We start from the raw sequence: 16,366 nt of genomic DNA, 5'->3' as shown, positions 1-16,366 counted from the left end.
CGAGGTCCATTCATATCAAACTGCCAAAAGGGCCATTCATACAAACTGCCAAAAGGGCCAGACATTCAAACTACCAAAATGGCCATTCATTCAAATAGCCAAAAGGGCCATTCATTCAAACTGCCAAAAGGGCGGTTCATTCAAATAGCCAAAAGGGCCATTCATATCAAACTACAAAATGGGCCATTCATTCAAACAGCCTAAAAGGCCATTCATTCAAACAGCCAAAAGGGTCTTTCAATCAAATACCACGAAGAATATATGCAATACTGTCGAATTTGGGGAAACAGGTACACAGTCGCCAGAAAGGAGCAGGCTCGCTGAGCCAGATCCAGACAATTACCGAGCAAACGTGGAACTTTTTCTTACGCAGCCGGTCAAGATAGGGTGCCTATGAGAGTCAAGCTCTCCGGCCAGGATTTGAAAGTCATCCGATCTCAGACTCAGCCATAATTTTGTTTGTTTTTACTTTCTTGACTAAAAACCACAATTGGTCGGAAGCACACCAGGAAATCTGAAGGTATTCCCGCATAAGGGATATACTCTTCTCCGTACGAGTCAAACTACGTGTGACCTGATTCCCAGAAAGCGGGGATATGTAGGCGGGATGAAGACCAGAGAGTCTGTCACACTCTAATAGCCATCCGGAAAAATCCCAGTCACAACACTGGAGATCACAGGACTTTTCTTCCAAATCACTTAAAGTCTTTGGTTGAATTGAACTACAAGTGGCCTGAATTCTCGTATAGCCCGAGATATATAGGAAACTCAGAAACCAAGGTAGGGCCAAATATGTGAAAACTGTATAAAATGAGAGGCATAATGAGTTAGGTCAGTCAAAAATTAGGGATAGTTAAATTTTGTTGCTCAGGGATGGTTATTTAAATTCCGTTGCTCAGGGATGGCCTCACCATCACCAAACACCGAAGGGGCAATTGTTGACACCTAATTTTTGACCTCCCATAATTATTTTTAATTACTCAGAATCCTTGGATGAAAAACAAAATGAACCATGCATTTTTAGAAGTCGGAATGATTTTATAAAATTGTTTAGGTAAATATTTTACCCCTTTTAATTGGTAAAATAATTTATATAATATTATAAATTATTTAGAAATTAATACGTACATTTTATGACATTTATAGGATATTTGTTAGATTTAATCAAAGAAAAGCAATTTTAAATTATTATTTATTCAATTGTTTGAATTTTCAAAATCAAATTAGCAAATATATTATTCCCTTTAAATCCAAGGAATTCGATTAATTAAAATAATTAACCATTTTCCCCCTCAATCCTTAATTTTGTGTATTGGCATGATTTGTTAAAATTAATCATAATTTTTTGTAGTATTTAACTAGGATGATTAGTCAATTAGAGGGGAATTATTGCAAATTTATTTTTAATTATTTCAGTCATGGCCACAATTGAATTAATCAATTCATGGTTTAAGACAATTAGGGTCATTTTTACAAATTTAGCCTCCCAGTGACTTTAATTGAAATGACCAAACCCATTGGCTCAAATAAATTAACGTCATTAGTTTAATTTAGTTTTAATTGGTTAATTAGGTTTAATAGGGCCATAACTCAAATAATTCATTAGACTAAAGTTAACCATGGACATTATTGTAATTAGCTAATTAAGCCAAAAAGGAGTTAAAATTGCCATAATCAAATAGGATTAAACCATTAAGGTCGTATTTGCAAATTAATCGCATTTTCATAATTGACCCTTTTTAATTAATTAGTAGGATAATTACGTTCTAACTTGGTTATAATTAAAATATTGTGGTCAACAACCAATGTTTTAATTTTTACCCATCTTTTGTTTTGCCCATTCTACCCTTTATGTACGTATATACACTAAACATACGCATGTATATATAACTAATGCACATATATAGGTTCCCCTCATTTTCCTCAAAATTACGGACCAGGCTCAGTCCATTAAACGGATCGACCCGGCCCGTCAAGCGTATCAGATCAAAGAGGGGTAATACCCCTCCCACATTCATTTTCCTCGCGCCAAACATGACCTATACTCTCCCTCTTTCCTCCTCTTTCCCTTTTCCCCTAAACCTTAGGCGCCGCATGCATATATTTCTCTCTCCTAATAAAGAATGGCAAAAACTCAGAGCTCGCAGAGTTTTCTCAGACTTTGTACAGCCAATAACGTGAAACAATTAATGTTTCAACTTTATTTCACTCAAATTCATCCAAACACAATGGTAATCATTCCCTCTTTTACTTCTCCTTTTCTTTTATCTGAATCGAAACACGATTTTCTGTATTGTGTTGTTATATTGTGACCGACCTAAAATGGGTCATATCTGACCGTATACATTTGTTGTGTTTAGATCCTGATCGTTGATTTCATGTATTGAAGGTTAATTTCTGAAAAAATCATTTTGTACCACATCGATATTTTAGTTTTTTGAATGAATTTTGGGGTTCTATAAATAGAACTCCAACCCTCACAATTAAAACAAGTTTTTCACAACCCAAAAGGCTAGAGTTTTAAGTTCAACTCCAAATTTAAGCTTAATAGTATAATTTTAGACTTTAACTTTTTAAGAGTTGAGTCTCTTAGTTTCTAAATTTTATTTAATTTATCTATGTGGCTGAGTTTGGGATTGAAAGCTGAATTCTTGACACAGGCTGTACGCAAAAAGGGTAACACATTATCTTGTTAGTGCTTTTATTATTTTGTTTTCTCTGTTCTATGTGAGCTTAGGTAGGGGTTTGTTTGGTTTAGGAGTACTGTGATGCTTAGTTACTCTACCTTAATGATGTCTTCTTTAGTTTTTCCCCTGTTTAGCTTGGTGATTAAGTATTGTTAATCTGAAATATGCTTAGTTTGAAGATTGGGCTGTGATCATGCTTCTGTAATCTTCTTTGTTTAGATGGCTGATGACTTGCTAGAGTTATTAACGTGAATATACTTAGCTTAAGTCGATGCTTTAATAAGATTAAGTTAGTTTGTGGCCATCCGTGGTAAAAATCTGATCATGATTAGTCCTCTAAGTTGAGTTAATTATGAGTGTTAGTTGTCATTACTGGAAGGGTTGCTGTGCATGGATAAACTATAAATCACGTAACTTAGGGAAGCCTTTTAAAGGTACCTTGGAGTGGGGATTGAGAAGGGCCAAATCTAGCCCAAATTATCTTTCCCCCCAAATAAAAGGTGCCATGGCATGCCTTATAAGTTCACAGGATGATTGTTTGCCATACATATACTACTGTTCCTTCATTCTTATCAATAAGATCAAAGAATTGCAATGGTAATGAATTTGCTAGATAGTTAAATAGGCTGGCATAACTAAGGGAAAAGTCTATCCATTTTAATGTTATTGGTTTCAAGGAAGGACGGAAGACAATTGACAAAGTAGGAGTCTACGTTATAAATGTTGTTTATGAATGAGTGATGAAATCAGTAAAGCCATTAAAACCATCTAAATTTCTTGTACATCCATTTGTCCAAGATTCCATTGAAATCAAAAGCATGGCTACTTCTGTCTTACATTCATTTCTTTGAGTTATTATCTTCATGAGAGCAATATATATCTGCCAATGCATTTGTCTCATTCTTATGAACTTGATCACTTCTGGGCCATTTTTGAAAATTTAAGCTTGTCTGCTTTGTTTTCTACTTGTACTGCATCTACCTGTTCAAATTATAGGTTTCATACTATTGCATTCTGCCTCTGAACACCTAGAGTTTAGATAAATATTGTTCTGTTTTGTTCTGTGCCTCCCTATTCAAGTCATAGGCTTTATATTTACCTTCTGTTGTTGTTAACATGGAAAACCCCTCCCCATGACTTGCCTTGTTCTTTCTTGGAAGTTTGATTCCCTGTGCGAATGTGCCATTCTTACTCTCATCATAAAGTAGTCAATATATCAGATTGAATGTCCATGTGTATTGTTATGCTGACTGCTAGTGCTTAAGGACTTGATACCTATAAATGTATAGTTAAGTAGCCTTATGTGAAAGAGAAGGAGAGTTTAACTAAAGGATAAGACCTGAGTCCTATCATGAAAGCTGAAACATTAATGGCATCAGAACCACTTGAATCCCTTTTCTCTCAAATTTAACTGAAAAGCATAGTTGTTAATTTGTTGTCTTTATTCCCTATCAATCTGAGTTAAAGTATACATAAGCTCTATATATGTCTATCTATATATATCTCTCTTATTGCATTGTCTCAAGGATTAAAGATTACTTATGTGCTATCTTTGAATATTTAAGCCTGTCTGCATCCTATTCAGCTTATGCTACACCTGTTTGCTTAAGATAGAGGCTTTGTACTTTGCATTATGACTTCTGGATTGATATAACCAATTCTTTCCCATGGCCCTTCCCTACTTGTGAATATATCTTCTCTGCCTGTCTAAAAAGTAGGCAGTTAAGTTGTTCATTCCTGTACTTGTTGTGAGAATTGCCAAAGACTTGAGTATGTGGTAAATCTATGTATGAATGACTTGCTCTGTATCTGGATGGATTAGTCTGAATCTAGGTTTGTCTTAGTTTAAGGTTGGCATCCTTAATTAGAAATGAAAGATGATTAGGAGTTGACAATTAAAAGTAGGGTCAAAGGGTATATTATCTAGTATACTACAAGTATATATGTGTATATAGGACATTGGGAAATATATATCAAAGATGGAAGAATAGAGGACTCTTTAGACTCTAAACACTTAGTAGAAAAATATTGATTTGATAGATAACTGGGCCAAGCCCATATTAATGTTTAAAAGCTGGACCATACTTACCCTTAGGCTCAAACAGAGGAGAGAATAGATACTAGATTGAACTTGCTTTTTATGTATCAGCTAGGATTCAGCTCCGGGCCTTATAAAATTATAATCTTAATTTGTGCATTGTCAGTAGTATATCATCTAACCCGGGTCCTTTGTTTTTCTCCTCCCTTCTGTTACACCTCTGACATTTCATATCGTTATCTTTGTGAATAGACTAATGCAAGATTGAGGTGGACATGAAGTCCTTATGACTTTAAGGAGGGCATATGGCAGCTTTAAGGTGTATACGACAAGATTTTGAAGTTATATGAATTGGTGGAACTAAGTTCGTCGAAGGAAGTAAAGTATAAGTCGTGTTTGGGGAGGCTTTTGCAATTACCGAGGTAATGATTATTTAGTACTGTCTTGGGAAGGAGTTGTATAGCTAGCTCCTTAGATGGTTAATGAAGTGTTAAACAAGTGTCAAGAAGGTTCCGTAAGGATGTGAGGTTGAACGAAGCGGCTAGAGCAAGTTTCGGGAAATTCATAATTGTACGGCCATTTATACGGACCGTATAATTTATACGGCCCGCATAATGGTCCACAGAATACTTCCAGAGGAGAGTGACCCCTGGTAGGATTATACAGTCCAATTGTATGGACCGTATAATTTATACTGCCCGTATAACCAGGTCGGGTCATTTTTTTCTCTTTCTATATATGCACGACCCTTGTTCCAAATTTTCATTTCCTCACTTCTCCCAAACTCTTGAAAGCTCTAGAACATTCCACACACCATATTAACACAAACCCAAGGGAAATCAAGGATTATTTACCAAGAATCAAGAGAATCAAGTGTGGAGAGGCTCTCTAGGGTTTGTAGAGTTCAAGATTTCTTTGGGTAGTGAAGTTGGAGTTCCATTCAAGTGAGATACTTTGATCCAAGGTTCATCCCTACACAATAAAAGGTGAGTTTTACATCTATTTCATGTTAGTAAGAGTATTTGGTTGTGGAGTAACTTGAATGAAGGAAGGAAGAAGAATATGAAGCTCAAACATGGATTTAAGGATATTCTTGAATAGTAACTTGACTTGAGTCATAGTTCTTGATATGCCATGAGTATAATCTTGTTGTAAATGACACTAATGATGTTGAGGAAGTATTCTATGAAAGGGGATATGATTTGTGTTGTAGCTATGATTATGGATGATTTTGAAAAGGAGTCTTGAGAATTAAACAAAGCTTAATTTGAAGAAATCTATTGATTATGATATTATAGACGTTGTTGTCGATGTTTGGGAGTTGTTTAGTATATGGAGAAGGTTTACTAAACAAAGGAAATGCTTTCCAATTTTCGTTAGCTCTTAGTAGCTTTAGTTTGGACTTAAGCATGTTTTAAATGATCTAATTTAGTACGAATTCTCTTAAACGTAGAGTTGCGAGCTTGGAAGGAGAACGCTTAGTCGTCAAGATGACGCAAAGGTATGTTAAGGCTAGTCCTCTTTCTTTCAAAGGCATGACTCCTATATTACGATTTTCTCTCTATATTCCTATGACCTTCTTACATCCCAAGTTTGAAAGTCTAAGATTATTAAGAGTCCCTTATGAGCTAAAGACAAGATATGTTCTACGGTAATGATGATAATGATGATCCTATTTTTCAAAGATTCCAAAGCTTATAAGATGATGCTATTATGAGTTGACAATCTTATTTCATGAATTCATTGATGTTATTTCTGCTTGTAGTCTCACCTCATGTTATTAGTTCCTTCAAGGTGAGACATAGTGATGATGAATGTTCCATAATACAATCAGAGGTTACCGACCTTACGTCACTCCGATATGCTTGTAGCTTTGATAGGGCTCACATGCATGCTTATTTTTATATATGATTATACTAAGCCTAGTTGGCCGGGCAGATACCACTACACTGGGCATAAGTGGGCAGCTTATGGATGATGATAGTTACATCGGGCCAAATTGGCCGAGCAGTCACCACTAGTGGGCGGCGTGAGATGACTATCCCGAACGCGGGCTAGTGATGATATATGACTCAGACAGCTTACTTATATATATGTGTTATGATGTAGTTTAAAAGTAAAAGTTGGCATGCATGGTATCTGCCTTAAGAGGCAATCCATTACAGGTTATTTTTACATCTTATGCTCTCTTATTTCTTTATTCTGTTGTTATACATGCCTTACATACTCAGTACATTGTTCGTACTAGCGTCCTTTCTTTTATGGACACTACGTTCATGACCGCAGGTAGACAGGGAGATGGCACAAACACCTAGGAGCTTTATCAGCAGATATTCAGGAGCACTCCACTACTCTGGAGTTGCTGCCTATTGGTATATCCTTTTGTGTAAATATTTGGGGCATGACGGGGTCCTGTCCCGTCCTTATGATTTCAGTACTCCAGTTAGAGGCTCGTAGATACATATGTGGGTAGTAGATATCTTATGATCTCTTTAGTGCAGGACTATATGTCATTTTATAGCCTCGTGGGTTTACACATTGTACATATATGTATATAAAAAGGAGGGATTGAAGATCATTTCATGGCAAGCTTGTTTGAGAATTGTATTGATCTACGTTGAATATGATGATGAGTATGATGAGTAGTGCTCGGTAGGCTAGCTCCGGGTACCCGTCATGGCCCTTTGGTTGGGTCATGACACCTTTCCTACCACATGGCCACTTGGGCCTGGTCATATGCCAACCTGTTGGGCCGAGGCCAAACAGGCAATTCTTTCGTGTCATGATCAAGCCCAGCAAAGAAGATGGAAGCTAATATATATTAAACGCGTAGAAGGCCCAGCCATGGATGGAAATGGCCAACTAGGGTCTTGGTACGCCCTTAGCCTTGCCCTTCCTTTCTATTTTTTTAAGCTATTTATGCTTTGGTTTTGTTTGTGGAATTTTATGGTTATGAATTAGTCGTCTTAGGACAACGGTGCTTATGCCTTTTAGTGCAACTTTAGGTCCCCAAAATAACTTTTCAAACCCGAACTTAGCGAAAATAACTTCTCAAGTTTAAAAGACGAAAAAACAAACTGTTTTGATATAAGTTTAAAAAAAAATGAAAGAGAATTTCAAAATCACAAGAACTATGGTATTTTTTTTTAAAACAAGATCAGATTAGATTTTGAAAATCAAAAGATATATCCTTCGAAAAATCAAACTAAGTTTTGGACCCAAATGAAGAATGGAGATAAGCATTTTTGGGCTAAGCCCAATAACAAGAAAATAAAGATCTATGGTTAACATTTTCTCTAGAAATAGTGTATATTTTGAAGGCCCAACTTTAAACTAATTTTTAGAAAAAGAAACTTAGGCCAAGCCCAGAACAGAAAAATGCATCTCCCTTAAGAAATTTATGGATTTAAAAACCCAAACCCATTTTTATACATACATTTACAAATAACACGAACAAATTATTTCATAAAGTCAAGATCATTTCCCTTCACATAAAAAGTATTCATAAAATGAGGAGTTTTAGAATAAGGTGTTCTAAATGTGCTAAACGGATTGACCCGAAGACAAGTATGGAATTAAGCATGAATGGAAAATATACTTGTTTACGTACCAAAACGAAAACGTTTTGTTTCTTTATCAAAAAAAAAATACCATCCTTATACATAAAAGGACATTATTCGTATATGCATATTATAAATCTGAACTTAAAGGAATATATTCAATTCTTTTCCAAATTAAATGATATGCAATAAATGACAGATTTAATAAATGCGGGAATAAACACTAAATAAACAGTTCATGCAAATACTCATACATTGAAATTCAAAGGTCAACCGTATAGTACGGATCCTTCCCTAGGGGATCACCAGAACTCTTACCTAGAACTTTGGATTAAGAAGGATTTTTCACGGTGTTTGAATAAACCCTTGACCCTTGGTTTTCCTAATTTCCTAAAAATTAGGTGGCGACTCTTTTTCAAAACAAAGTCCGAAAGAGCACCGACAAGTTCGAAGTAGCTTTCCGAGAGCTAACCCCACCCGCAAAATGTGTACCGTAATATATATATATACACACAAACCTATAAGGACTAAGTCATGAAATTGGACCAAATTAGTGAAACTCTACTCAAGAGAAATCTTAAGTGTGGTTTGGTCCGAAAATGAAATAACTTCAACCCTTAAAACGTTTTCCTAAAACACCTTTTTTTCCTTAAAAACGTTTTGCCAATAAATGGAGTTTATAATTTTGGCATGATAGTTTTGCAAGAAAAAAAACATTTTAGCAAATAATCACAATTAATCACACATTGAAGCTCGTACGTCAATGATACGCTCAAATTACACCTTTTAATGGCATAACGCGGACGTTATTAAATATAGTAACTCAACAAGGTTGGGGTCGAATCCCGCAGAGAACAATATGTAGGCGTTTAAGCAGATTAGGAATTATCACCAACAACAACTAGGCCGAACGCATCAATGGTAGTTTTTAGATATGGTTTTGATAAAATACAAAAATATTAAATCTAATCTAGAAAGCAAGTAAATTGATCAATGGCCACAATAATGGAGTAAAGGAAACTACTTTTCAAGTAACGATCGAATATATTTCATGAATTGCAGATAATGGTAATATTATGTTAATTAGCCTCGGATAATGACTCTAAATTAACTTCTCCCGAAGATTAACTAGACTACCTAATTGAATATCCCTAAAGCAATTAGGAGCATTAAGAACAACCGACTATGGCTACAAGTGGTATCGCCTATTCCTAGGTCAATTTCCATTAGATTGGGGTTAACGCCCCAACTTCATGTTAATTGTTCTATCCCAACCCCGTTCTTCCTCTTTCGAGTTTCAAACAAAGTAAATGGGCAAGTGCTAGGGTTAGCTACTCCCTTGAGAAACGTTGAAGAACAAGAATAATTAAAATAACAATAACTTGATTAAAAATAATGTCGATCAATAAATAAGCACAACAAGAGTTTCAATCTCAATTGTCACCAAGAAATTCTCATAAACAAGGTTCAAATAAAAGAAAGAAAATATACGTAGGAACCCTAGCCTCCACACTCGTGTTTTATGCCAAAGCTAATGTTACAATCCTCCCAGTTGGCTTTTAAATGAGCTGGAATAGAAAACTCGTCGAAATTCGGGTTCTGCTCGGATTGGGCCGGAAGACTTTCAGCACGAACGCGTGGATGACGTCAGCAAGAATTCTCTTCTTCAGCGAGAACACGTGACACACTCACGCGAACGCGCAGAGTCACTGACCCGCGTTGGCGTGAACGCGTGACATACCTGCATGAACGTGCAGGCAAAATTTCCAGAATCTCCAGTTATCAACTCTTTTTCCTCTTTTTCGCTTGTTTTCCACGCTTGGGCTCTAGGGACCTCGTATTACCTGAAACAACACAATAAAAACACGTAAAATCACATAGACTTGCTTAAAAACAAGTAAAACTTATAGCCGAAAAGCATCGATTGTGGCGTAAATTCACGCCATATCAACACCCCCAACTTAAAGTATTTGCTTGTCCTCAAGCAAGCCATACAAAACAACGACTCAATATAACCCCTAGATATCACAGAGTAAGAATGTCTACATTGGTTTTTACTCAACTACAGACACACATGCTTTTTTTTTTTTTTCAAGAACCACCCCATTTTTCAATTTTCAAACCATATACACAACCCAAGAACGCTATGACCAACAATGAAGCTTCAATTCATGACATTACATTATCGAACATATTATGATGCACACAAACGCTACTTTAGGCGGTCACTTTATTTTGCTCAATTCTCATCCTTATACCCTCACATAGATCAAAGAATGTCCCAACACACATATATACAACAAGAATGGGATGAAGACAAATGAGAAGAGAAAACACTCACACTCACAAAGAAATTCATATCTACACATGCAAATACCATAGGCTTGCCCTTATTTTCTATGTTTTCATCCTAGGCTCGTTCAGTTGTGATCACATTAGGACTTGTTTTGGCTTGTAATGTAGGCTTAGGGACGGGTAGGATACTTTTTGGATATTAGTAACTCACCCTCCTTGAACACTAGAACATCTCTTCACCTTAATTCACCTCTCTTCTTTCCAACCCCTTTATTTTCTTTCAAGTTTTCGACCTCGATGTGGTTTTATTCCTAACCAACTTACAAATCTTTTTATGTTACAGTTTTCTGATTTATATATATATATATATATATGCACTTACCACATCGAATTTCCACTAGCAAACTCCACCACCCCCAACTTATGTTATAACATCTACTCCACATTTAATTCACCCCTGCCTCATCTATCTAGTAGCATCAAGGAGGGAACAAGTGCGAAGATGGATTAATTATACAAAGGGTAAGGTTTCATAATTGGCTAGCCAAGAAAAAGGTCAAAAGGCTCAAAAAGGGAAACTAGGGATATTTGAAATTTTTGGTAAGGCTTATTTAGGCAAAGTGACTATTTACACAAAGAAAGCCTAAGATCATCTCACAACCAAACTAACTTTCAGATTTCAAACAAGACCAACCGGGCAAGTTCTAGATTATACATGCATAAACAGAACCAAACTAACAACTCACACACACATTGGCATAAGGACAATTATTTTTACACTTGTGACCTCCTAAGTAGTCATTCATCACCCACAATACCCCAATAATCATAATGTCATATAAAGAATCAATCATGTCAACCAATAATTGTTCTAAGTATGCATTTATCTTTGTTTTGAGGGGTCCAAAATTTCCAACAAACCATAACAACATGCCATCAGTTATAGAGTAACACCAAATAAGTCAAAACTACTCTATTAAACCTAAGCAACAACTTTAAACATGCTAGTTTCAACAAAAAAATAAAACCCCTCAGGAAAAGAACTCTAGCAAAGAAAAGCTGAGGCGGTTCCTAAACACATATTTACAATACAACAATACCAGATAGCCCACCCCCAACTAAAAAATTTACAGTGTCCCCACAGTATACAAATGATCTTAGGCATACGTGCTAGCACTGAGTGCTATAGTCATCTCTGCTCATCCTCTGAGCTAGAGCTGCTGGGCTCTAGCATGGCAAAATCTTTCTCATTTTCCTCCTCCTCATTCTGTGTTCTGCATACACTCCTCAGAATACGCATCCGCTTGTTCAAAAACTTTCTTTACTTTTTGGCGTGCTCTCTTGCCTTTTTCTACCTCCTCTCCATCTTACCCTGCTTTTTCTTTATATTCTTCGCTCTTCTACTACACTTGCTAATGTTGGACCACCAGATCTAGAAGGAGCTATAGATGTGCCATCTCCATATGGACCCGAAGGGAGACTAGCCACTAGCTGCTGAATCCGGGTGTCCACCCCATGGACCCGGGTGGAGATATACTGAAAAGGCCTGGCAACCTCTTGCAGTGGTGGTAAGAGTGGTATAGTTGGAGTAGGAGCAGGCGCCCCATCAGGGGGGGGGGAAGTCGAATCCGATGCAAAAGTCGGTCATCGGACCATAGCGCGGCATAATCAGATCTTATACATACAAAGAAGTGAACCGTCGCCCCCAAAATATGTCACAAATACATATATACATATCGTCTGTCAAAAATGATATCACATATAAGATATCCGCGCAAGGCTATCAAAATACGGGGGGACGTCCAAAACACAAATCACACGGACATGACCGAAAGTGACTACCCATACCCACACATGTATGTCTACGACCTCTAAGAGTAATAACAAAATCATATGACGGGACGGGGCCCGCCGTACCCGTGAATAACATATGCACATATACAATAAAAGAATCCGGATCAAAGTATAGGCTCTAGAACAAGGGAGCGCTCCAAGACGGTCGAACAGAGTCCTAAGCCGGTGGATCACCCAAATAAGTATCCGTACCGCGTGGCATGAAACGCAGCCCCCCCCGAGAGAAAGGGGTCGCACGGAATATGTACCGAGTATGCAAAGCATGGAATATAGTAAACAGGATCATAATCAAAACCGTAAGTACGTAAAGCAAATGCAATGTCCGTAATATAAAAATGCTTACTCATAAAAACATAAATCATGCATGGGGCTCTTAGAATATGGTCGCCCGCCCGTCGTTGGCGCCATAACACAAACATCACACCGTAAGGTTTCATATCTCCGTAACCCGACATATCCCCATAACACATCATAGCACACCATAACGCCATAACACAGCATAACACCAAATATAAACGGAACCCGGCCCTCTAGCGAGGAGCTCGGTGAACCGTAACACAGCATCACACCGGAAAATAACATAGTGCGCACGATACATAACCGGCCCGGGACTCGGTGAAAGAGGTAACAACCATATGCACGAGCAGAGTTGTGAGCAACTATATGCAGTTTAAAACATTTTCAAAGACTCGATAGAATAATCAAAGTGAACCATCATTTAAAAACCAAGTCGATAGTCAAATCAAGTTTCTTCCGAGTGTCGTCGAAAATGTATCAAATAGGACATTAGGACTCATAGATACGCATCCAACCATATGAAATAGCTTATGGAAATTAGGGGCATAATCGTCATTACAAACTCGATAGAGAAGTAAGTGATCGACGCTCGAGAGTTAAGACGATAGTCACACTGAATCCCTTCAAGGGTCGTTAGCATTACACAAAGGAAAGTCTCGGGGCCCACGGACGAGTATCAAACCGATCCGGGTCCATCTACGTAAGTTGGAGACCTTATTCATTATAGAATCTCCCACGAACGTTTCGAAGCGATCCGAGCTCATCTATGAAAGTTACGGTCGTTCGTAGTTACAGAATCTTTTAAAAACAACATTCTTTATACAACATTGGTAATCCAATCATACAGAAGACTTAAGAACCATAATTTGACCATGTTAAAATTGCCAACATTAAGGAGTGAATAAGGATCGTAGTCAAGCTCGGATCTTAGGAATAGAGTTACCCCGAGACTCATGTCATAGCCTATTTACAATTAGGACATGCCAAAAGAAAGATAGGTTAGCTTTACATACCTTGTCCGCTTCCTAAGCTAATCCAAATTTAAGTCTTGGCTTCCCAAATCTACAACAACATCATTAGATACCAAACATTAGCCATAGGCACTCCGGAATTCAATTCTAGGCTAGCACTTTATCTACAGAAATTTGGGCAGCATTTCCCCTGTAAATTCAACAACCCCGAGAATTCAACTCGGCCAAATCTTCAACAACAATCCCAACAACCATACCAACAACATCAACAATCAATTCGTAATGCATTCTAACGTCAATAACTCTTTTCTACATAATTCGACAACATTCCATTTATATTCAAATTAACTACATATGATCAAGCCAACACCAATGCTTATACATTCAAATACTAATCCGAAACCTTCCAAACGATATTCATGAACACTTTAAACAATTCACACAAGCAATCCAACCAATGGGCAACATCACCCGAAACCTCTCAAATTCCATAAGAACAACGACAACACATTTTTTTTCCAAATTCATTAACTACACCACGATCCACACATTGACAACATAATTCTCATAAATTCAAGAAACTATGCCAAAATCACATTAACTTTTACAACAACCCACAAACAATTACAACTTCAATTTAAATCATTAAACCTTCATCTTCATCATATAATCCACAACAATCATCAACTAATACACTAAATAAAATTAGTCCATCATAGTCTACCAAAATGCCCATATATATACGACCACACTTCAACACACAACATATCATGATTTCCATCCATTTTTACACACTACAACACATTCAAAACATCCATAACACAACTAATTCCAACCATTTAACCCACATAAAACAGCCCCTTAATCCATAAATCTCAACAAAATAACAAACTAGTTTATAACGCTATTTTCTCCGTTCTAATCCGTTAAAACTCTAATTAAACTTGTTAACAATGAAAAAGGGACCTTAGTCTTACCTTAAGTATGCAGCCAAGACGTCACCCTCTTCTTCTTGGCTGATTTTTAGCCCAAATTGAAGGCAACGCAACGTACAACACTTTTCTCTTCATGAGCTTCGCGATTCGGGGCTTAGATTGTGGTCAAAATTTGGTTTCTCTCTCTACCTCTCCTCTCTCTCTCTCTCCATCTCTGAAAATTCTGGACGTTTTGGTCTGAAAAATGAAGGAGAAAGCTGAAAATTTCACTTAAATGGCATGGGTATTGGGCCTGACCCGACTTGGAATCGGGTTGGGCCGAATCCACTGTTTAGCTCGACCTTTCTACTTTAAAATATTCATATCTCCTTATCCCGATGTCACCGTGGGCCCACGACCTATGGTTGGAAAGCTAATTCAATTATCTACAACTTCTATCTTTGGTATTTTTCCAAATTCCAAACTTATAATACCGTTTCTCGCCCCTCAAAGTCGATCACCCGAAAACGTTACTTAAAAATATTTGCTTGGAGGACTTCCACTTTGATTTGGCTCAAGGGTCCTTCTTGAGTTGTGTTTAACTTCACATATATTATTCATATAACTTGTCATATGTCAAAAAAAAAAATCTCGACATGTGGACCCCACCTCAACTTATGAATAATCCAACGTACAAAAATACGGGATATAACATTAAAAGTCTCAACCTCGTATCCCGGAATAGTCCTGTCCTTAACTTTCCATGGTTAGCTCGGAATGTCCCAATGTACAAAATACGGGATATAACATCCTCCCCCCTTTAGAACATTCGTCCTCGAATGTTAAACTAGCCTTACAGGGTCTTATAAATGCTTCGGGGGGGGTCCCTTTTATGGCTATCACGTACGGTTCATTCATCAATCAAAGATAACCAAATGAGGAATTTAGATTACTTGTATACATAGGAAATAAGTGGGGATACCTATTCTTCCTCTTCTTGCCGAACCTCGTAACACCGTTCAAGGGTGACACTTTCAGAAATACCCAATTGCCGATCCGTAACTCGAAGTATCGATGCCGATCATCCGCATATGACTTTTGTCGACTCTGAATCGCTAATAACCGTTCCTGAGTGAGTTTCACTTTGTCGACTGCTTGCTGGATCATATCTAGGTCAACTAATTTAGTTCCATCAACATCAACTAGCCATCGGTGACCTGCACTTCTTGCCATACAGAGCCTCATACGGCCATCCGGATGCCAGAATGGTAGCTATTATTATAGGCAAACTCTATAAGTGGCAATCGATCATCCCCTAGGGTCTCTCGAAATTAAGAACGCAGCCCGCAACATATCCCTTAGCGTCCGAATAGTACGCTCGGTCCGTCCGTCGTTCCTTCCGAGGGTGACATACCGTATCGAGATTCACTTGCGATTCAATGGTCGCCGTTATTAATCCTTACATCCTTGTCACTATTTTACCTTTGCATTCCTAAAGTGCTCACTCAACCCGACTTTGTTGCTAATGGGTATAATGGTTATGTCCCTTAATTATTCCTCCCGGTTCCTTCCAAGTATGTGACTACTTCCGTCGGTCCAAAGTATGCATATACAAAATGGTTTTGCACCCTTCGCTATCCGTCACAGTACCGCTACGCTTATGGCAACTCATAGTTCCAGGTCAACTTATTCTTTCAAACTAAATCCTTGGGCTCCTGCCACAATTATTCCTTTAGTTTTCTGCCACAAT

This window comes from Lycium ferocissimum, chromosome 10 (genome assembly GCF_029784015.1).
Source record: "Lycium ferocissimum isolate CSIRO_LF1 chromosome 10, AGI_CSIRO_Lferr_CH_V1, whole genome shotgun sequence".
Classification (NCBI taxonomy): Eukaryota; Viridiplantae; Streptophyta; class Magnoliopsida; order Solanales; family Solanaceae; genus Lycium; species Lycium ferocissimum.
The sequence above is the reverse complement of the archived record's forward strand: the minus strand, read 5'-3'. Positions refer to the sequence as shown.